Source organism: Pseudophryne corroboree, chromosome 6, assembly GCF_028390025.1.
Source record: "Pseudophryne corroboree isolate aPseCor3 chromosome 6, aPseCor3.hap2, whole genome shotgun sequence".
NCBI classification, from domain to species: domain Eukaryota; kingdom Metazoa; phylum Chordata; class Amphibia; order Anura; family Myobatrachidae; genus Pseudophryne; species Pseudophryne corroboree.
In genome coordinates, this window is record NC_086449.1 from 6,610,946 (window position 1) to 6,634,319 (window position 23,374).

Consider the following 23,374-nt stretch of genomic DNA (forward strand, 5'->3'; position numbering starts at 1 on the left):
TATGGCAAATAGCAACTTTAGCAGATACATGGGAAGGAACTTTGGTTTGCTGAGTTACAACCTGCTTCTGTTGAATATTTAGTTGCCGAGAAGGAGTGGTCCAATTCTCTAATTTACAAGGACCAGCGGCCACTAATGACATGCCATCTATTGATGACTCTATTGCATGATCAGTGTTGTTGAGTGTCAAAGCTATTTTTTCAATCCACCTATTGAGGTGAGGTAGAAGGACCTGAGCAATGGCTTGTCCTAGCTCAATGGCAAGCCCAGAATAAACTAGGGGCATTATGAAACGATGCTGAAGTTAGCTTCTTATTCGGCCAGCTTCTTATTCACTTCTTATTCAAGCTCTAGCTTCTTATTCACTTCTTATTCGAACTCCAGCTTCTTATTCAGATCATTCAGTTTTGCAAGGGTTAATGAGTCTTGGGTAACAAATTTGACACCTGAAATCAACAGAGTAGGTTCCCTTACATATGACGCAGTTGTATTTTGCTTGGCCCAACGCTGTTTTGGGCATGAAATACACTGGCAAAGTGGGCACACACACCATATTTTACCATTTTGAATAAGTAGCTGTAGTTTTGCAAGGGTTAACCAGTCTTGGGCCACAAATATGACACCTGAAATCAACAGAGGGTGGTCACTTACATATGACGCAGTTGTATTTTGCTTGGCCCAACGCTGTTTTGGGCATGAAATACACTGGCAAAGTGGGCACACACACCATATTTTGCCATTTTGAATAAGTAGCTGTAGTTTAGCTAGGGTTAACTAGTCTTGGGCCACAAATTTGACCCCCAAAAACAACAGAGGGTGGTCACTTACATATGACGCAGTTGTATTTTGCCTGGCCCAACGCTGTTTTGGGCATGAAATATACTGGCAAAGTGGGCACACACACCATATTTTACAATTTTGAATAAGTAGCTGTAGTTTAGCAAGGGTTAACTAGTCTTGGGCCACAAATTTGACCCCCAAAAACAACAGAGGGTGGTCACTTACATATGACGCAGTTGTATTTTGCCTGGCCCAACGCTGTTTTGGGCATGAAATACACTGGCAAAGTGGGCACACACACCATAATTTACCATTTTGAATAAATAGCTGTAGTTTTGCAAGGGTTAACCAGTCTTGGGCCACAAATCTGACACCTGAAATCAACAGAGGGTGGTCACTTACATATGACGCAGTTGTATTTTGCTTGGCCCAACGCTGTTTTGGGCATGAAATACACTGGCAAAGTGGGCACACACACCATATTTTACCATTTTGAATAAGTAGCTGTAGTTTTGCAAGGGTTAACTAGTCTTGGGCCACAAATTTGACCCCCAAAAACAACAGAGGGTGGTCACTTACATATGACGCAGTTGTATTTTGCCTGGCCCAACGCTGTATTGGGCATGAAATATACTGGCAAAGTGGGCACACACACCATATTTTGCCATTTTGAATAAGTAGCTGTAGTTTAGCAAGGGTTAACTAGTCTTGGGCCACAAATTTGACCCCCAAAAACAACAGAGGGTGGTCACTTACATATGACGCAGTTGTATTTTGACTGGCCCAACGCTGTTTTGGGCATGAAATACACTGGCAAAGTGGGCACACACACCATAATTTACCATTTTGAATAAGTAGCTGTAGTTTTGCAAGGGTTAACCAGTCTTGGGCCACAAATCTGACACCTGAAATCAACAGAGGGTGGTCACTTACATATGACGCAGTTGTATTTTGCCTGGCCCAACGCTGTTTTGGGCATGAAATATACTGGCAAAGTGGGCACACACACCATAATTTACCATTTTGAATAAATAGCTGTAGTTTTGCAAGGGTTAACCAGTCTTGGGCCACAAATCTGACACCTGAAATCAACAGAGGGTGGTCACTTACATATGACGCAGTTGTATTTTGCTTGGCCCAACGCTGTTTTGGGCATGAAATACACTGGCAAAGTGGGCACACACACCATATTTTGCCATTTTGAATAAGTAGCTGTAGTTTTGCAAGGGTTAACCAGTCTTGGGCCACAAATCTGACACCTGAAATCAACAGAGGGTGGTCACTTACATATGACGCAGTTGTATTTTGCCTGGCCCAACGCTGTTTTGGGCATGAAATACACTGGCAAAGTGGGCACACACACCATATTTTACTATTTTGAATAAGTAGCTGTAGTTTTGCAAGGGTTAACCAGTCTTGGGCCACAAATCTGACACCTGAAATCAACAGAGGGTGGTCACTTACATATGACGCAGTTGTATTTTGCTTGGCCCAACGCTGTTTTGGGCATGAAATACACTGGCAAAGTGGGCACACACACCATATTTTACCATTTTGAATAAGTAGCTGTAGTTTTGCAAGGGTTAACTAGTCTTGGGCCACAAATTTGACCCCCAAAAACAACAGAGGGTGGTCACTTACATATGACGCAGTTGTATTTTGACTGGCCCAACGCTGTTTTGGGCATGAAATACACTGGCAAAGTGGGCACACACACCATAATTTACCATTTTGAATAAGTAGCTGTAGTTTTGCAAGGGTTAACCAGTCTTGGGCCACAAATCTGACACCTGAAATCAACAGAGGGTGGTCACTTACATATGACGCAGTTGTATTTTGCTTTGCCCAACGCTGTTTGGGCATGAAATACACTGGCAAAGTGGGCACACACACCATATTTTGCCATTTTGAATAAGTAGCTGTAGTTTTGCAAGGGTTAACCAGTCTTGGGCCACAAATCTGACACCTGAAATCAACAGAGGGTGGTCACTTACATATGACGCAGTTGTATTTTGCTTGGCCCAACGCTGTTTTGGGCATGAAATACACTGGCAAAGTGGGCACACACACCATATTTTACCATTTTGAATAAGTAGCTGTAGTTTTGCAAGGGTTAACTAGTCTTGGGCCACAAATTTGACCCCCAAAAACAACAGAGGGTGGTCACTTACATATGACGCAGTTGTATTTTGACTGGCCCAACGCTGTTTTGGGCATGAAATACACTGGCAAAGTGGGCACACACACCATAATTTACCATTTTGAATAAGTAGCTGTAGTTTTGCAAGGGTTAACCAGTCTTGGGCCACAAATCTGACACCTGAAATCAACAGAGGGTGGTCACTTACATATGACGCAGTTGTATTTTGCCTGGCCCAACGCTGTTTTGGGCATGAAATACAGTACACTGGCAAAGTGGGCACACACACCATAATTTACCATTTTGAATAAGTAGCTGTAGTTTTGCAAGGGTTAACCAGTCTTGGGTCACAAATCTGACACCTGAAATCAACAGAGGGTGGTCACTTACATATGACGCAGTTGTATTTTGCTTTGCCCAACGCTGTTTGGGCATGAAATACACTGGCAAAGTGGGCACACACACCATATTTTGCCATTTTGAATAAGTAGCTGTAGTTTTGCAAGGGTTAACCAGTCTTGGGCCACAAATCTGTCACCTGAAATCAACAGAGGGTGGTCACTTACATATGACGCAGTTGTATTTTGCTTGGCCCAACGCTGTTTTGGGCATGAAATACACTGGCAAAGTGGGCACACACACCATATTTTGCCATTTTGAATAAGTAGCTGTAGTTTAGCAAGGGTTAACTAGTCTTGGGCCAAAAATTTGACCCCCAAAAACAACAGAGGGTGGTCACTTACATATGACGCAGTTGTATTTTGCCTGGCCCAATGCTGTTTTGGGCATGAAATACACTGGCAAAGTGGGCACACATACCATATTTTACCATTTTGAATAAGTAGCTGTAGTTTTGCAAGGGTTAACCAGTCTTGGGCCACAAATCTGACACCTGAAATCAACAGAGGGTGGTCACTTACATATGACGCAGTTGTATTTTGCTTGGCCCAACGCTGTTTTGGGCATGAAATATACTGGCAAAGTGGGCACACACACCATATTTTGCCATTTTGAATAAGTAGCTGTAGTTTTGCAAGGGCTAACTAGTCTTGGGCCAAAAATTTGACCCCCAAAAACAACAGAGGGTGGTCACTTACATATGACGCAGTTGTATTTTGCCTGGCCCAACGCTGTTTTGGGCATGAAATACACTGGCAAAGTGGGCACACACACCATATTTTGCCATTTTGAATAAGTAGCTGTAGTTTTGCAAGGGTTAACCAGTCTTGGGCCACAAATCTGACACCTGAAATCAACAGAGGGTGGTCACTTACATATGACGCAGTTGTATTTTGCTTGGCCCAACGCTGTTTTGGGCATGAAATACACTGGCAAAGTGGGCACACACACCATATTTTACCATTTTGAATAAGTAGCTGTAGTTTTGCAAGGGTTAACTAGTCTTGGGCCTCAAATTTGACACCTGAAATCAACAGAGGGTGGTCACTTACATATCACCCACTTGTATTTTGCCTGGCCCAACGCTGTTTTGGGCATGAAATACACTGGCAAAGTGGGCACACACACCATATTTTACCATTTTGAATAAGTAGCTGTAGTTTTGCAAGGGTTAACCAGTCTTGGGCCACAAATCTGACACCTGAAATCAACAGAGGGTGGTCACTTACATATGACGCAGTTGTATTTTGCTTGGCCCAACGCTGTTTTGGGCATGAAATACACTGGCAAAGTGGGCACACACACCATATTTTGCCATTTTGAATAAGTAGCTGTAGTTTAGCAAGGGTTAACTAGTCTTGGGCCAAAAATTTGACCCCCAAAAACAACAGAGGGTGGTCACTTACATATGACGCAGTTGTATTTTGCCTGGCCCAATGCTGTTTTGGGCATGAAATACACTGGCAAAGTGGGCACACATACCATATTTTACCATTTTGAATAAGTAGCTGTAGTTTTGCAAGGGTTAACCAGTCTTGGGCCACAAATCTGACACCTGAAATCAACAGAGGGTGGTCACTTACATATGACGCAGTTGTATTTTGCTTGGCCCAACGCTGTTTTGGGCATGAAATATACTGGCAAAGTGGGCACACACACCATATTTTGCCATTTTGAATAAGTAGCTGTAGTTTTGCAAGGGCTAACTAGTCTTGGGCCAAAAATTTGACCCCCAAAAACAACAGAGGGTGGTCACTTACATATGACGCAGTTGTATTTTGCCTGGCCCAACGCTGTTTTGGGCATGAAATACACTGGCAAAGTGGGCACACACACCATATTTTACCATTTTGAATAAGTAGCTGTAGTTTTGCAAGGGTTAACCAGTCTTGGGCCACAAATCTGACACCTGAAATCAACAGAGGGTGGTCACTTACATATGACTGCAATAATGAATAAGTAGCTGGGGAGGGTTAGTCAAGCCAGATGACCTCTCCTTAAAGCAACAGTCTAAGTTATCAACATTCACTATATATATATTTAACATACTATCCCTTTAAACAAGGAAACTCATGAATTACACAGGTTCTGTGGCTGCTGACTTCAAGCCTGCATTTCACTTTGTTTTAATCAGCCACAGAACCTGTGCAATCTATGAGTTTCACAATTTATTTATTTTTCTGTAGCGGGGTACACTACAGTGACGTGCGGTGGGGTGAGGCAGGTGAGGATGAGCCTTTCTGGTGCAGTTTTATTGTTTGTAATAATTTCTGCATTGTACCTGTGACTGTGTGTGCCAATAGCTGCTGTGTGGTTCTTATTCCATGTATCTCTCCCTATATTCTATACCCTGAGGGGGCTATGTAAGTCAGGATCATAAATATATATATATATATATATATATATATATATATATATAGAGAGAGAGATATAGAGATATAGAGATATATTATATATATATATATATATATATATATATATATATATATATAGAGAGAGAGAGAGAGAGAGAGAGAGAGAGAGAGAGAGAGAGAGAGAGAGAGAGAGAGAGAGAGAGAGAGAGAAAGAGAGAGTTTCACAGGAAATACTACATCGGTATCTTTTTCTGTCTATTTCAGTCACCATATACTGCTTAAATCCTCTGTTTGTGTTCTGCATCTGCAGTCACACTCCACAGGGGGTTTATGTCAGGTAGTGCGTCTGGCTATGTTGTACTGTTACGCCCTAAGTCTACGTTTCTATATTATGTCTGCATCACAGGGCGAGAGATCCATGGCGAATCCTGCGTCATACAGTGCTGACGCCGAGGATTTATCTAAGGAAAATATTCCAGCTGAGGGTCGAAGTACCGGGGGCTATGTACCCCTCAGTCAGCCTGTAGCACTGGTGGCTTACCAAGAACCACCTTGGACTGCCTTTTCTAATGTGCGGACTATGCTAATAACGAGACTTACGCCCCCTGTGGGACCTCCTGTGCCATTACAGCCACATATTGTCCATGCAGTTAATCCGCCTTGGGCAGATATGCTGTCAACTCATGTACAGCAATTAAATCGGTCTCTGGTTAAACAAAAACCTAACCCTCGCGCCCCCTACGACCAAAGGGTAATCTAAGCGGACAATTACCTCCTCACAATCCACGCATGTTACGGATACTTCATCACATGAAGATGGCGTATACACTGACCCCACAGACACTGATGCAGATGCTTCTGATGGGTAATCTATTTCACAGGTGGATGTTCTTGACCTCCTTGAGGCTATCAGGCTGATTCTTTTGATGATGAATCTGCACCTCAAGATACGTCTAAGAAACCTGATAAGTTCAAACGTCAGAAGGTCACTAAATTAATTTTGCACCATTCTGACCATTTAGTTGACATACGTCAGGAATCCTGGGAGTCTCCAGGAAAGAAATTTGCCCTCTCTAAGAAAATGCTAGCTCATTATCCCCTCGCTGCAGAGTTAAGTATGAATTGTGAAACTCTGCCACCAGTGGACTTGCATGTCTGGTCTGTGGATCCAGACTCTAAAAAGACCTTGGAGGTTATCCCTTTTAAGGGAGACATCCTTTTTGGGGAAGATTTGAACAAAATTGTTGCTGACTTAGCGTCTGCTACAACTGCATGTCTACCAAGTACTAATCCTTCCGCTCCGAAGGCTAAAAGTACCACTTTTCATTCCTTTCTACCTCCAAGTAAAGCAAAGGGTCAGGCGTACTGAAAACAGGCTTACACTTCCAAAACCTCTAAGCCCAAACCTAAACGTTCCTGGGTGGCCCGTCAGCCTGCTTCTAAACCAGAAAAGCCTGCTGCATGATGGGGTGGGCCTCCCCTTGGGGGATCCCAGGGTGGGAGGCCGACTTCTAAGGTTCGCACAGGTATGGTTACAGACCACTTCAAATGACTGGGTAAGGGAAGTCGTCACTCATGGATACGCTATCTCTTTCAAGAAATGTCCCCCTTGCCAGTTTTGCTTGACAAACATCCCCTTAGACCCGGTAAAAGCAAAAACTCTCCATTTGGTGGTACAATCCCTTCTGGACACAGGAGTGATAGTAACGGTGCCTCTGGCTCAGAGAGGCAGGGGGTACTATTCAACGTTGTTCCTAGTTCCGAAACCGAATGGATCCTCCCGACCTATTCTAAACCTCAATTCTTTGAACAATTTTGTGAAGGTTTCCAAGTTCCGTATGGAAACCCTTCACTCTATTGTTCTGGCTTTGGAGCCCATGGACTATATGGTATCTATGGACACACAGGAAACTTACCTACATATACCTATTGCCATATCGCATCAACAAAACCTGCGGTTTGCTATTGGCAACCTACATTATCAATTCCAGGCCTTACCTTTTTGCCTGACCACGGCTCCACAAATCTTCAACAAGGTCATGGCAGTTATGACTGCCCTACTCCGCTGTTAGGGTATCAGGATCCCAACAGGTCTGGACGATTTGTTTATCCTGGGAAACTCCCCAGAGGTTCTCCTCCGTCATCTGGAACTGACGGTCCAATTTCTGCAAGCCCACGGGTGGCTCATCAACTGGAAGAAATCCTCCCTGGTCCCTGCTCAAAGCATGGTGCACCTGGGGGCATTGTTGGACACACTCAACCAACGGTTGTTCTTGTCTCAGGAGAAGGTCCTGAAGCGTCAGGACAGTATACAATACTTCCTTTCTCGCCCACGAGTGTCGATACACTCGGCGATGCAAGTACTAGGCCTCATGGTGTCGGCTTTGGACATGGTGGAGTATGCTCAGTTTCACTCTCGCCCTCTGCAGAAGCTAATCCTTGCCAAGTGGGACTGCCTGCCTCACAGGATCAGATCTCGCATGATATCCTTGACTCCAGAGGTTCGTCTGTCACTGACCTGGTGGCTACAGGACCAACAATTGAGCAGGGGTCGTCCCTTCTGGATCTCCAACTGGGTCCTTCTGACGATGGATGCCAGTCTGCGGGGTTGGGGTGCAGTGTTGGAACTACATTCTCTTCAGGGTCGGTGGACCAGGTAGGAATCTCTCCTCCCAATAAATATTCTGGAGTTGCGGGCAGTGTTCAATGCTCTGAAACTTGCCCTGACTCTGGTGCAGAAAAGGCCTTTTCAAGTACAATTGGACAATGCTACCACGGTGGCGTACATAAACCATCAAGGCGGCACTCGAAGCCGCATGGCAATGTTGGAAGTGTCAAAGATCCTTCACTGGGCGGAACGCCATCTGCCAGCCATATCGGCAGTGTTCATTCTGGGGGTCCTCAACTGGAAAGTGGACTTCCTCGGTCGTCAGGACATACACGCCAGAGAGTGGAGCCTTCATCCTGAAGTATTTCAACTCCTAGTAGACAAGTGGGGTCTACCAGATGTAGACCTGATTGCGTCTCGACACAATGACAAGGTTACGGTCTTCGGAGCAAGAATAAGGGATCCTCAAGCAGCGTTCGTAGACACACTGGCAATTCCATGGAACTTTCGGCTGCCGTACGTGTTCCCTCCGGTGTCACTCCTGCCCAGGGTAATAAGGAAGTTCAAGCAAAAAGGAGGAATCCTACTTCTACTCGCTCCAGCATGTCCCAGAGTACATTGCTTCTCAGACCTACAGGGTCTCTCGATAGAGCGTCCTCTTCTACTTCCACAATGCCCAGACCTCCTAGTTCAGGGCCCTTGTATCTACCAGGATTTGTCCCGTCTGGCTTTGACAGCGTGGCTCTTGAAGCTTCCGTCCTGAGTGCCAAAGTTTTTTCTGAGGTGGTCATTCAAACGATGTTGAAAGCCTGTAAACCAGCTTCGGCTCGGATTTATTATAGAGTCTGGAATTCTTACTTCACCTGGTCTGCGGCTAAGAATTATGATGCATACAAGTTCAGTACTGCAAAACTTTTGGCATTCCTGCAACAGGGCCTGGGCTTAGGCCTTCGTTTGGCCTCCCTCAATGTTTATATTTCAGCCTTGTCGATATGGATTCAGAGAAAAATTGCGTCTCTGCCTGACGTTCATACTTTCACTCAGGGTGTTCTAAGGATTCAATCTCCCTATGTCCCTTCTGTGGCACCTTGGGATTTGTCTGTTGTTCTAGATGCCCTGCATGAGGCTACGTTTGAACCTCTTAAGTCTGTGGACCTTAAGTGGCTTACGCTTAAGGTTTTGTTTTTGCTGGCTATTGCCTCTGCTAGACGGGTTTCGGACTTGGGTGCCTTGTCATGTTGGTCACACTTTCTGATTTTTCACTGTGACCGTGCGATTCTTAGAACTCGCCCTGGTTATTTAGGTAGTGTCATCATTCCACCTTAGCTAAGAGATTGTGGTTCCGGCCTTTATCTCTCCTGATTTGTCCTCCAAAGAGCGGTATTTGGATGTGGTACGGGCTCTCTGTATCTACGTGAAGAGAACCGCTTCCATTAGGAGATCGGATTCTCTATTTGTTCTTTTTGGTTTTCATAAACGTGGCTGGCCTGCTAATAAGTAGAACTTGGCCAGATGGATTAGAATGGTGATTGCACAAGCTTATGTACAGGCTGGTCTTCCAGCTCCTGCAACTATCAAGGCCCATTCTACTCGGGCTGTTGGACCTTCTTGGACGGCCTGCCGTGGCTCCTCCCTCGAAAAATTGTGCAAGGCGGCTACGTGGTCCTAAGTGAACACGTTTTTAGGTTCTATGCCTTTGATTATTCCGCCTCCCTTGATGCTTCCTTTGGACGCGAGTTTCTTGTGCCCGCTACACTGCATCCCCACCAATGAGGAACTGCTTTAGGACATCCCCGATGTTATTCCCTGTGGAATACTAGTGTACCCAGCTGCAGAAAAGGAGATTTATGGAAAGAACTTATCCTTTGTTAAATCTCTTTCTGCGAGGTACACTGGATTCCACAGGGCACCCACCCTGACACACTTAGCTTCTTTGGGTTTGTATGGCATTAGCGCTGGTACCTTCTCCTGTTGTGAGAATGTGGGTCTGTGTGGCTACTAACTGTTGTCGTATCTTTTACCTGCCACTGCATTGGACTGGTTAACAAAACTGAGCTCCTGTGCATGCAGTAGAGATGAGCGGGTTCGGTTCCTCGGAATCCGAACCCGCCCGAACTTCAGGTTTTTTTACACGGGGCCGAGCGACTCGGATCTTCCCGCCTTGCTCGGTTAACCCGAGCGCGCCCGAACGTCATCATCCCACTGTCGGATTCTCGCGAGGCTCGTATTCTATCGCGAGACTCGGATTCTATATAAGGAGCCGCGCGTCGCCGCCATTTTCACACGTGCATTGAGATTGATAGGGAGAGGACGTGGCTGGCGTCCTCTCCGTTTAGACTAGAGTACTAGAGAGAGACACAAATTTTGGGGAGCATATTATTAGGAGGAGTACTACTTGCTGCTGATAGTGTGACCAGTGACCACCAGTTTAAATTAATCCGTTCTCTGCCTGAAAAAAAACGATACACAGTGTGACACAGTCACATACCATATCTGTGCTCAGCCCAGTGTGCTGCATCATATGTAATACTGTATATCATTATCTGACTGTGCTGAGTGCTCACTGCTCACACAGCTTAATTGTGGGGGAGACTGGGGAGCAGTTATAGCAGGAGTACATATTTTAAGTACAGTGCACACTTTTGCTGCCAGAGTGCCACTGCCAGTGTGACTGACCAGTGACCACTGACCACCAGTATTGTGATTGTCTGCTGACCACCAGTATATTGTGTGATTGTCTGCCTGAAAAAGTTAAACACTCGTCGTGTGGTGTTTTTATAAACGCATTCTGCAGACAGTGTCCAGCAGGTCCGTCATTACATAATATATACCTGTCCGGCTGCAGTACTAGTGTGATATATATATATTTTAATTTTATCTCATTATCATCCAGTCTATATTAGCAGCAGACACAGTACGGTAGTCCACGGCTGTAGCTACCTCTGTGTCGGCAGTCGCTCGTCCATCCATAATTGTATACCACCTACCCGTGGTTTTTTTTTTTTTCTATCTTCTTGATACTAGTAGCTTACTTTAGGAGTCTGCAGTGCTGAGTCTGACAGACAGTGTCCAGCAGGTCCGTCATTACATAATATATACCTGTCCGGCTGCAGTACTAGTGTGATATATATATATATATTTTAATTTTATCTCATTATCATCCAGTCTATATTAGCAGCAGACACAGTACGGTAGTCCACGGCTGTAGCTACCTCTGTGTCGGCAGTCGCTCGTCCATCCATAATTGTATACCACCTACCCGTGGTTTTTTTTTTCTATCTTCTTGATACTAGTAGCTTACTTTAGGAGTCTGCAGTGCTGACAGACAGTGTCCAGCAGGTCCGTCATTACATAATATATACCTGTCCGGCTGCAGTACTAGTGTGATATATATATATATATATATATATTAATTTTATCTCATTATCATCCAGTCTATATTAGCAGCAGACACAGTACGATAGTCCACGGCTGTAGCTACCTCTGTGTCGGCAGTCGCTCGTCCATCCATAATTGTATACCACCTACCCGTGTTTTTTTTTTTCTATCTTCTTGATACTAGTAGCTTACTTTAGGAGTCTGCAGTGCTGACAGACAGTGTCCAGCAGGTCCGTCATTACATAATATATACCTGTCCGGCTGCAGTACTAGTGTGATATATATATATATATATATATATATATATATTTTAATTTTATCTCATTATCATCCAGTCTATATTAGCAGCAGACACAGTACGGTAGTCCACGGCTGTAGCTACCTCTGTGTCGGCAGTCGCTCGTCATCCATAAGTATACTAGTATCCATCCATCTCCATTGTTTACCTGAGGTGCCTTTTAGTTGTGCCTATTAAAATATGGAGAACAAAAATGTTGAGGTTCCAAAAATAGGGAAAGATCAAGATCGACTTCCACCTCGTGCTGAAGCTGCTGCCACTAGTCATGGCCGAGACGATGAAATGCCAGCAACGTCGTCTGCCAAGGCCGATGCCCAATGTCATAGTACAGAGCATGTCAAATCCAAAACACCAAATATCAGTAAAAAAAGGACTCAAAAATCTAAAATAAAATTGTCGGAGGAGAAGCGTAAACTTGCCAATATGCCATTTACCACACGGAGTGGCAAGGAACGGCTGAGGCCCTGGCCTATGTTCATGGCTAGTAGTTCAGCTTCAGAGATTAATTGCTTCTTTTTTGGTGGGGGTCCAAACCAACCCGTCATTTCAGTCACAGTCGTGTGGCAGACCCTGTCACTGAAATGATGGGTTGGTTAAAGTGTGCATGTCCTGTTTATACAACATAAGGGTGGGTGGGAGGGCCCAAGGACAATTCCATCTTGCACCTATTTTTTCTTTCATTTTTCTTTGCGTCATGTGCTGTTTGGGGAGTATTTTTTTGAAGGGCCATCCTGCCTGACACTGCAGTGCCACTCCTAGATGGGCCAGGTGTTTGTGTCGGCCACTAGGGTCGCTTATCTTACTCACACAGCTACCTCATTGCGCCTCTTTTTTTCTTTGCGTCATGTGCTGTTTGGGGAGTGTTTTTTGGAAGGGCCATCCTGCGTGACACTGCAGTGCCACTCCTAGATGGGCCAGGTGTTTGTGTCGGCCACTAGGGTCGCTTAGCTTACTCACACAGCTACCTCATTGCGCCTCTTTTTTTCTTTGCGTCATGTGCTGTTTGGGGAGTGTTTTTTGGAAGGGCCATCCTGCGTGACACTGCAGTGCCACTCCTAGATGGGCCAGGTGTTTGTGTCGACCACTAGGGTCGCTTAGCTTAGTCATCCAGCGACCTCGGTGCAAATTTTAGGACTAAAAATAATATTGTGAGGTGTGAGGTGTTCAGAATAGACTAAAAATGAGTGGAAATTATGGTTTTTGAGGTTAATAATACTTTGGGATCAAACTGACCCCCAAATTCTATGATTTAAGCTGTTTTTTAGTGTTTTTTGAAAAAAACACCCGAATCCAAAACACACCCGAATCCGACAAAAAAAATTCGGTGAGGTTTTGCCAAAACGCGGTCGAACCCAAAACACGGCCGCGGAACCGAACACAAAACCAAAACACAAAACCCGAAAAATTTCAAGTGCACATCTCTAGCATGCAGGCGGGGTTATAGAGGAGGCAGTGCAAGGCATTCTGGGAACAGTCGAAGCTTTAGCCTATTGGTGCCTCGGATCAATATCCAACTCTACACCCCAATGTTATTCCCTGCGGAATCCAGTGTACCTCGCAGAAAGAGATTTAACAAAGTTAAGTTCTGAAAATACATCTCCTTATTATCAGATTCTTATATAGCGCAGCAAATTCCGTTGAACTGTACAATTGTAAACAACTGTGAAAAAACAAAACTGGGTAAAAACAGACAGATATAAGGTAGGAAAAAATGTACAAACAAAGACTGGTTAACCCTTGCAAAACTACAGCTACTTATTCAAAATGGTAAAATATGGTGTGTGTGCCCACTTTGCCAGTGTATTTTATGCCCAAAACAGCGTTGGGCCAAGCAAAACACAAGTGGGTCACATGCAAGTGACCACCCTCTGTTGTTTTTGGGGGTCAAATTTGTGGCCCAAGACAAGTTAACCCTTGCTAAACTACAGCTACTTATTCAAAATGCTAAATTATGGTGTGTGTGCCCACTTTGCCAGTGTATTTCATGCCAAAAACAGCGTTGGGCCAGGCAAAATACAACTGCGTCATATGTAAGTGACCACCCTCTGTTGTTCTTGGGGGTCAAATGTGTGGCCCAAGACTGGTTAACCCTTTCAAAACTAAAGCTACTTATTCAAAATGGTAAAATATGGTGTGTGTGCCCACTTTGCCAGTGTATTTTATGCCCAAAACAGCGTTGGGCCAAGCAAAACACAAGTGGGTCACATGCAAGTGACCACCCTCTGTTGTTTTTGGGGGTCAAATTTGTGGCCCAAGACAAGTTAACCCTTGCTAAACTACAGCTACTTATTCAAAATGCTAAATTATGGTGTGTGTGCCCACTTTGCCAGTGTATTTCATGCCAAAAACAGCGTTGGGCCAGGCAAAATACAACTGCGTCATATGTAAGTGACCACCCTCTGTTGTTTTTGGTGGTCAAATTTGTGGCCCAAGACTAGTTAACCCTTGCAAAACTACAGCTACTTATTCAAAATGGTAAAATATGGTGTGTGTGCCCACTTTGCTAGTGTATTTCATGCCCAAAACAGCGTTGGGCCAGGAAAAATACAAGTGGGTCACATGCAAGTGACCACCCTCTGTTGTTCTTGGGGGTCAAATGTGTGGCCCAAGACTGGTTAACCCTTTCAAAACTAAAGCTACTTATTCAAAATGGTAAAATATGGTGTGTGTGCCCACTTTGCCAGTGTATTTTATGCCCAAAACAGCGTTGGGCCAAGCAAAACACAAGTGGGTCACATGCAAGTGACCACCCTCTGTTGTTTTTGGGGGTCAAATTTGTGGCCCAAGACTAGTTAACCCTTGCTAAACTACAGCTACTTATTCAAAATGGCAAAATATGGTGTGTGTGCCCACTTTGCCAGTGTATTTCATGCCCAAAACAGCGTTGGGCCAAGCAAAATACAACTGCGTCATATGTAAGTGACCACCCTCTGTTGTTTTTGGGGGTCAAATTTGTGGCCCAAGACTGGTTAACCCTTGCAAAACTACAGCTACTTATTCAAAATGGTAAAATATGGTGTGTGTGCCCACTTTGCCAGTGTATTTCATGCCCAAAACAGCGTTGGGCCAAGCAAAATACAACTGCGTCATATGTAAGTGACCACCCTCTGTTGTTTTTGGGGGTCAAATTTGTGGCCCAAGACTAGTTAACCCTTGCAAAACTACAGCTACTTATTCAAAATGGCAAAATATGGTGTGTGTGCCCACTTTGCCAGTGTATTTCATGCCCAAAACAGCGTTGGGCCAAGCAAAATACAACTGCGTCATATGTAAGTGACCATCCTCTGTTGTTTTTCGGGGTCAAATTTGTGGCCCAAGACTGGTTAACCCTTGCAAAACTACAGCTACTTATTCAAAATGGCAAAATATGGTGTGTGTGCCCACTTTGCCAGTGCATTTCATGCCCAAAACAGCGTTGGGCCAAGCAAAATACAACTGCGTCATATGTAAGTGACCACCCTCTGTTGATTTCAGGTGTCAGATTTGTGGCCCAAGACTGGTTAACCCTTGCAAAACTACAGCTACTTATTCAAAATGGTAAAATATGGTGTGTGTGCCCACTTTGCCAGTGTATTTCATGCCAAAAACAGCGTTGGGCCAGGCAAAATACAACTGCGTCATATGTAAGTGACCACCCTCTGTTGTTTTTGGTGGTCAAATTTGTGGCCCAAGACTATTTAACCCTTGCTAAACTACAGCTACTTATTCAAAATGGCAAAATATGGTGTGTGTGCCCACTTTGCCAGTGTATTTCATGCCCAAAACAGCGTTGGGCCAAGCAAAATACAACTGCGTCATATGTAAGTGACCACCCTCTGTTGATTTCAGGTGTCAGATTTGTGGCCCAAGACTGGTTAACCCTTGCAAAACTACAGCTACTTATTCAAAATGGCAAAATATGGTGTGTGTGCCCACTTTGCCAGTGTATTTCATGCCCAAAACAGCGTTGGGCCAAGCAAAATACAACTGCGTCATATGTAAGTGACCACCCTCTGTTGATTTCAGGTGTCAGATTTGTGGCCCAAGACTGGTTAACCCTTGCAAAACTACAGCTACTTATTCAAAATGGCAAAATATGGTGTGTGTGCCCACTTTGCCAGTGCATTTCATGCCCAAAACAGCGTTGGGCCAAGCAAAATACAACTGCGTCATATGTAAGTGACCACCCTCTGTTGATTTCAGGTGTCAGATTTGTGGCCCAAGACTGGTTAACCCTTGCAAAACTACAGCTACTTATTCAAAATGGTAAAATATGGTGTGTGTGCCCACTTTGCCAGTGTATTTCATGCCCAAAACAGCGTTGGGCCAGTCAAAATACAACTGCGTCATATGTAAGTGACCACCCTCTGTTGTTTTTGGGGGTCAAATTTGTGGCCCAAGACTAGTTAACCCTTGCTAAACTACAGCTACTTATTCAAAATGGCAAAATATGGTGTGTGTGCCCACTTTGCCAGCGTATTTCATGCCCAAAACAGCGTTGGGCCAAGCAATATACAACTGCGTCATATGTAAGTGACTACCCTCTGTTGATTTCAGGTGTCAGTTTTGTGGCCCAAGACTGGTTAACCCTTGCAAAACTACAGCTACTTATTCAAAATGGTAAAATATGGTGTGTGTGCCCACTTTGCCAGTGTATTTCATGCCCAAAATAGCGTTGGGCCAAGCAAAATACAACTGCGTCATATGTAAGTGACCACCCTCTGTTGATTTCAGGTGTCAGATTTGTGGCCCAAGACTGGTTAACCCTTGCAAAACTACAGCTACTTATTCAAAATAGTAAAATATGGTGTGTCTGCCCACTTTGCCAGTGTATTTCATGCCCAAAACAGCGTTGGGCCAGTCAAAATACAACTGCGTCATATGTAAGTGACCACCCTCTGTTGTTTTTGGGGGTCAAATTTGTGGCCCAAGACTAGTTAACCCTTGCAAAACTACAGCTACTTATTCAAAATGGTAAAATATGGTGTGTGTGCCCACTTTGCCAGTATATTTCATGCCCAAAACAGCGTTGGGCCAGGCAAAATACAACTGCGTCATATGTAAGTGACCACCCTCTGTTGTTTTTGGGGGTCAAATTTGTGGCCCAAGACTAGTTAACCCTTGCTAAACTACAGCTACTTATTCAAAATGGCAAAATATGGTGTGTGTGCCCACTTTGCCAGTGTATTTCATGCCCAAAACAGCGTTGGGCCAAGCAAAATACAACTGCGTCATATGTAAGTGACCACCCTCTGTTGATTTCAGGTGTCAGATTTGTGGCCCAAGACTGGTTAACCCTTGCAAAACTACAGCTACTTATTCAAAATGGCAAAATATGGTGTGTGTGCCCACTTTGCCAGTGTATTTCATGCCCAAAACAGCGTTGGGCCAGTCAAAATACAACTGCGTCATATGTAAGTGACCACCCTCTGTTGTTTTTGGGGGTCAAATTTGTGGCCCAAGACTAGTTAACCCTTGCAAAACTACAGCTACTTATTCAAAATAGCAAAATATGGTGTGTGTGCCCACTTTGCCAGTATATTTCATGCCCAAAACAGCGTTGGGCCAGGCAAAATACAACTGCGTCATATGTAAGTGACCACCCTCTGTTGTTCTTGGGGGTCAAATGTGTGGCCCAAGACTGGTTAACCCTTTCAAAACTAAAGCTACTTATTCAAAATGGTAAAATATGGTGTGTGTGCCCACTTTGCCAGTGTATTTCATACCCAAAACAGCGTTGGGCCAAGCAAAATACAAGTGGGTCACATGCAAGTGACCACCCTCTGTTGTTTTTGGGGGTCAAATTTGTGGCCCAAGACAAGTTAACCCTTGCTAAACTACAGCTACTTATTCAAAATGCTAAATTATGGTGTGTGTGCCCACTTTGCCAGTGTATTTCATGCCAAAAACAGCGTTGGGCCAGGCAAAATACAACTGCGTCATATGTAAGTGACCACCCTCTGTTGTTTTTGGTGGTCAAATTTGTGGCCCAAGACTATTTAACCCTTGCTAAACTACAGCTACTTATTCAAAATGGCAAAATATGGTGTGTGTGCCCACTTTGCCAGTGTATTTCATGCCCAAAACAGCGTTGGGCCAAGCAAAATACAACTGCGTCATATGTAAGTGACCACCCTCTGTTGATTTCAGGTGTCAGATTTGTGGCCCAAGACTGGTTAACCCTTGCAAAACTACAGCTACTTATTCAAAATGGTAAAATATGGTGTGTGTGCCCACTTTGCCAGTGTATTTCATGCCCAAAACAGCGTTGGGCCAGTCAAAATACAACTGCGTCATATGTAAGTGACCACCCTCTGTTGTTTTTGGGGGTCAAATTTGTGGCCCAAGACTAGTTAACCCTTGCTAAACTACAGCTACTTATTCAAAATGGCAAAATATGGTGTGTGTGCCCACTTTGCCAGTGTATTTCATGCCCAAAACAGCGTTGGGCCGAGCAAAATACAACTGCGTCATATGTAAGTGACCACTCTCTGTTGATTTCAGGTGTCAGATTTGTGGCCCAAGACTGGTTAACCCTTGCAAAACTACAGCTACTTATTCAAAATGGTAAAATATGGTGTGTGTGCCCACTTTGCCAGTGTATTTCATGCCCAAAACAGCATTGGGCCAGGCAAAATTCAACTGCGTCATATGTAAGTGACCACCCTCTGTTGTTTTTGGGGGTCAAATTTGTGGCCCAAGACTAGTTAACCCTTGCTAAACTACAGCTACTTATTCAAAATGGCAAAATATGGTGTGTGTGCCCACTTTGCCAGTGTATTTCATGCCCAAAACAGCGTTGGGCAAAGCAAAATACAACTGCGTCATATGTAAGTGACCACCCTCTGTTGATTTCGGGTGTCAGATTTGTGGCCCAAGACTGGTTAACCCTTGCAAAACTACAGCTACTTATTCAAAATGGTAAAATATGGTGTGTGTGCCCACTTTGCCAGTGTATTTCATGCCCAAAACAGCGTTGGGCCAAGCAAAATACAACTGCGTCATATGTAAGTGACCACCCTCTGTTGATTTCAGGTGTCAGATTTGTGGCCCAAGACTGGTTAACCCTTGCAAAACTACAGCTACTTATTCAAAATGGTAAAATATGGTGTGTGTGCCCACTTTGCCAGTGTATTTCATGCCCAAAACAGCGTTGGGCCAGTCAAAATACAACTGCGTCATATGTAAGTGACCACCCTCTGTTGTTTTTGGGGGTCAAATTTGTGGCCCAAGACTAGTTAACCCTTGCTAAACTACAGCTACTTATTCAAAATGGTAAAATATGGTGTGTGTGCCCACTTTGCCAGTATATTTCATGCCCAAAACAGCGTTGGGCCAAGCAAAATACAACTGCGTCATATGTAAGTGACCACCCTCTGTTGATTTCAGGTGTCAGATTTGTGGCCCAAGACTGGTTAACCCTTGCAAAACTACAGCTACTTATTCAATATGGCAAAATATGGTGTGTGTGCCCACTTTGCCAGTGTATTTCATGCCCAAAACAGCGTTGGGCCAAGAAAAATACAAGTGGGTCACATGCAAGTGAACACCCTCTGTTGTTTTTGGGGGTCAAATTTGTGGCCCAAGACTAGTTAACCCTTGCAAAACTACAGCTACTTATTCAAAATGGTAAAATATGGTGTGTGTGCCCACTTTGCTAGTGTATTTCATGCCCAAAACAGCGTTGGGCCAGGAAAAATACAAGAGGGTCACATGCAAGTGACCACCCTCTGTTGTTCTTGGGGGTCAAATGTGTGGCCCAAGACTGGTTAACCCTTTCAAAACTAAAGCTACTTATTCAAAATGGTAAAATATGGTGTGTGTGCCCACTTTGCCAGTGTATTTCATACCCAAAACAGCGTTGGGCCAAGCAAAATACAAGTGGGTCACATGCAAGTGACCACCCTCTGTTGTTTTTGGGGGTCAAATTTGTGGCCCAAGACAAGTTAACCCTTGCTAAACTACAGCTACTTATTCAAAATGCTAAATTATGGTGTGTGTGCCCACTTTGCCAGTGTATTTCATGCCAAAAACAGCGTTGGGCCAGGCAAAATACAACTGCGTCATATGTAAGTGACCACCCTCTGTTGTTTTTGGTGGTCAAATTTGTGGCCCAAGACTATTTAACCCTTGCTAAACTACAGCTACTTATTCAAAATGGCAAAATATGGTGTGTGTGCCCACTTTGCCAGTGTATTTCATGCCCAAAACAGCGTTGGGCCAAGCAAAATACAACTGCGTCATATGTAAGTGACCACCCTCTGTTGATTTCAGGTGTCAGATTTGTGGCCCAAGACTGGTTAACCCTTGCAAAACTACAGCTACTTATTCAAAATGGTAAAATATGGTGTGTGTGCCCACTTTGCCAGTGTATTTCATGCCCAAAACAGCGTTGGGCCAGTCAAAATACAACTGCGTCATATGTAAGTGACCACCCTCTGTTGTTTTTGGGGGTCAAATTTGTGGCCCAAGACTAGTTAACCCTTGCAAAACTACAGCTACTTATTCAAAATAGCAAAATATGGTGTGTGTGCCCACTTTGCCAGTATATTTCATGCCCAAAACAGCGTTGGGCCAGGCAAAATACAACTGCGTCATATGTAAGTGACCACCCTCTGTTGTTTTTGGGGGTCAAATTTGTGGCCCAAGACTAGTTAACCCTTGCTAAACTACAGCTACTTATTCAAAATGGCAAAATATGGTGTGTGTGCCCACTTTGCCAGTGTATTTCATGCCCAAAACAGCGTTGGGCCGAGCAAAATACAACTGCGTCATATGTAAGTGACCACTCTCTGTTGATTTCAGGTGTCAGATTTGTGGCCCAAGACTGGTTAACCCTTGCAAAACTACAGCTACTTATTCAAAATGGTAAAATATGGTGTGTGTGCCCACTTTGCCAGTGTATTTCATGCCCAAAACAGCATTGGGCCAGGCAAAATTCAACTGCGTCATATGTAAGTGACCACCCTCTGTTGTTTTTGGGGGTCAAATTTGTGGCCCAAGACTAGTTAACCCTTGCAAAACTACAGCTACTTATTCAAAATGGTAAAATATGGTGTGTGTGCCCACTTTGCCAGTGTATTTCATGCCCAAAATAGCGTTGGGCCAAGCAAAATACAACTGCGTCATATGTAAGTGACCACCCTCTGTTGATTTCAGGTGTCAGATTTGTGGCCCAAGACTGGTTAACCCTTGCAAAACTACAGCTACTTATTCAAAATGGTAAAATATGGTGTGTGTGCCCACTTTGCCAGTGTATTTCATGCCCAAAACAGCGTTGGGCCAGTCAAAATACAACTGCGTCATATGTAAGTGACCACCCTCTGTTGTTTTTGGGGGTCAAATTTGTGGCCCAAGACTAGTTAACCCTTGCAAAACTACAGCTACTTATTCAAAATGGTAAAATATGGTGTGTGTGCCCACTTTGCCAGTATATTTCATGCCCAAAACAGCGTTGGGCCAGGCAAAATACAACTGCGTCATATGTAAGTGACCACCCTCTGTTGTTTTTGGGGGTCAAATTTGTGGCCCAAGACTAGTTAACCCTTGCTAAACTACAGCTACTTATTCAAAATGGCAAAATATGGTGTGTGTGCCCACTTTGCCAGTGTATTTCATGCCCAAAACAGCGTTGGGCCAAGCAAAATACAACTGCGTCATATGTAAGTGACCACCCTCTGTTGATTTCAGGTGTCAGATTTGTGGCCCAAGACTGGTTAACACTTGCAAAACTACAGCTACTTATTCAAAATGGTAAAATATGGTGTGTGCGCCCACTTTGCCAGTGTATTTCATGCCCAAAACAGCGTTGGGCCAGTCAAAATACAACTGCGTCATATGTAAGTGACCACCCTCTGTTGTTTTTGGGGGTCAAATTTGTGGCCCAAGACTAGTTAACCCTTGCAAAACTACAGCTACTTATTCAAAATAACAAAATATGGTGTGTGTGCCCACTTTGCCAGTGTATTTCATGCCCAAAACAGCGTTGGGCCAGGCAAAATACAACTGCGTCATATGTAAGGGAACCTACTCTGTTGATTTCAGGTGTCAAATTTGTTACCCAAGACTCATTAACCCTTGCAAAACTGAATGATCTGAATAAGAAGCTGGAGTTCGAATAAGAAGTGAATAAGAAGCTAGAGCTTGAATAAGAAGTGAATAAGAAGCTGGCCGAATAAGAAGCTAACTTTAAGTGATCTGTGTTCATGTACTAAAACAGGTTGAACAATAATGGGTATCTTTTTATTAAGAAAATTGCAACATATATTATATAAATATGGTAAAATTCATAAAACAAGACACACAGTATACACTGAATTGTTGTCTAGCCAACCAAACAGAAATCAACAAAGCTTGTATGGCTGCACATACTGCCAGTACAGCTTCACATATATCATCTAGACAAAACCAACCTACTATACAAACAATACACATCATAACCAGAAGCAATGAAAAAATGAATGAAACCTTTTAGCCACATGTAAACCGTCTCAACAAAAGAACCAGAAAAAGAAAATCTACGGGGAGGTGAAGAACAGAAAGCCAAAAGATGAACAAGAAAAGGATTTCTGCTACCCACTCAAGGGGGTTTCAAGTGGCGCCAGAGCCTGGACCACTCGACAGCATCCAACCTCCTCCTGTCCATATCCATCATCCCCCTAATCTCGTGTAGAATATTTCCCACCACCACTTCACAGGGGAGGACCTTTGCTCTGAGGGAAACCTGACACCGTGCACCCCATGTGTGAAACCTAACTGCTAAACTAACTAAAAAAATAGTGGTTAAATCATATCCTTTATACCCTTTGAACGTCCCATAAACCCACTCAGGGTAACTATGCCCCGAAAGGCACGGGATGCGTAAGGCCCTTGAAACCGCTTTACAAACCTTTATATTGAAGGGACACTCAAGGAGGAAGTGGTCCATTGTCTCCTCCTCCCCTAGACATTCCTCACGTGGGCAACCACGATCATCGGCACTTCGACACTTGAGATTACCCCGCACATAAAGTCTCCCTTGGAAGGAAAGCCAGGCAATATCTCTGAACTTCAGTGGGATTCTCTGAGAATTAATCAGAGACAACCCATCTGAGCAGACACTGCCCGGGCAGTCCCTTAATGACAGCGGAGCATAGAAGTGAGTCTGTAAAATTCTTCTCTCCAACTCCCTTCTAGAGAAGTTTTTGACTTCACCCACCTCCAGCCCCCAAAGCCTTGTCATCTTCAAGCACAGTATAACGTAGATCGGGAGGTAGCCATGCCGGACTCCAAGGGTTTTTACTCGGCCACCATCCATCCATAACCCGAGGAAGGGAGACACCCAAGCCCTAAAACTTTCTACCCATCGAGGGGGAGTTTCTAGAAACAAACTCCCTAGATTTAGCTTTAAAAAAGTTGTAGCGAAAAACACTACAGGGTTGACCATACACAGCCCCCCT

General features: G+C 44.1%; 1 protein-coding gene across 1 annotated transcript in view; it reads left to right on the forward strand.

The window, feature by feature from the left end:
• The window catches only part of ZMYND15 (zinc finger MYND-type containing 15), a 113,030-nt gene extending 90,968 nt beyond the window's left edge, over positions 1–22,062 (forward strand). Inside the window, exon 15 of the mRNA XM_063930711.1 lies at positions 21,981–22,062. The gene's annotated coding sequence lies outside the window, so the exon portion shown is untranslated. The remainder of the gene's footprint in view (positions 1–21,980) is intronic.
• Positions 22,063–23,374: the final 1,312 nt, after the last annotated feature.